Source organism: Ciona intestinalis, unplaced genomic scaffold, assembly GCF_000224145.3.
Source record: "Ciona intestinalis unplaced genomic scaffold, KH HT000436.1, whole genome shotgun sequence".
Lineage (NCBI taxonomy): Eukaryota > Metazoa > Chordata > Ascidiacea > Phlebobranchia > Cionidae > Ciona > Ciona intestinalis.
In genome coordinates this window covers 1-1,062 of record NW_004190757.1, presented here as the reverse complement: position 1 = coordinate 1,062, position 1,062 = coordinate 1, and the positions used below count along the sequence as shown (strand labels likewise).

The following is a 1,062-nucleotide window of genomic DNA, read 5'->3' as shown; positions in this document are numbered from 1 at the left end:
AGTTTGCCGATTTTTATAATTATGACGAAACAATATTTATTCTGTGACATCCCGTCTAGTTTATGACGTCATGTGTTGTTTCACACTAGTTGTTTGTTTCGTAACAATGTAATTAACGCGAACTTTAAAAGATTGTTAATTTGTTATTTTAACGAAGATTTAGATTTTCCAGATAAAGTTGAATTAAGTTAAAGTAATGGAAGTTCAACTATTATACATTGGTTATAGAATGGAACTATAAACATCGTATATACATTATATTCAACGTACTTAATTTCGGCGAGGGGTTAGAACGCCTGCCTGTAACCCAGAGGTAAAGGATTCGAGGCTCGTCGCTGATATCATTGTGGGCGTATGTGTCCTTGGGCAAGACACTTAACGGAAATTGCTTCAACCCAGTGGTCACTTATGGGTTGTCCAAATTATTAGCCATATATAAAATCACCCACAAAGTAACATACATGGTAACTCGTAAGCAGGCACGAGGTGTATAAACACCCGTGTTATAAATTACATCCATTCATTTAATTTGTGCAAAAAAGTTTTAGAGAATATTTTTATGACGTCACACTGCAACGTCGGGTTTGCATCTTTATCGCCACCACGCGGATGTACAAAATAAAGTTTATAATGCAACAATATTAATCAACCCCTTTGAGTAGATGCAACATTATTATGACGTCACACCACTCCTTATATTATGACGTCACATAAGTATGAAAGATGAATCTTGATTCGTTTCCAAACCCAACAAAGCAACAACAGCCAATCATCGAATTATCGCGCTCATTTTGGCGCCTTAATTAAAACAAAGGGCACTGTGACGTCACACACCATTAGTTCTAAATACCTGCAATATGACGTAGGGGCCAATGTGACGTATTTGCTGCCAACTTGCGGAGATTCTTTCGTCATCCAGGATGATGTTATAACATGCAACGTAACAATTCTACAATAATTGTGACGTAATAACTGCTCATTACCGCCATCTGACGAAAAAAAAACATAGAAATCAAATACCTTTGAATTTATTTGATCTCTATAATTAAAAACAAGGTCAAC

At 36.0% G+C, this 1,062-nt stretch overlaps 1 protein-coding gene across 1 annotated transcript in view; it reads right to left on the bottom strand.

Moving 5' to 3' along the window:
* Nucleotides 1–993, bottom strand: part of LOC778850 (BMP-binding endothelial regulator protein) — a 7,247-nt gene extending 6,254 nt beyond the window's left edge. Inside the window, exon 1 of the mRNA XM_026839587.1 lies at nucleotides 851–993. The gene's annotated coding sequence lies outside the window, so the exon portion shown is untranslated. The remainder of the gene's footprint in view (nucleotides 1–850) is intronic.
* Nucleotides 994–1,062: the final 69 nt, after the last annotated feature.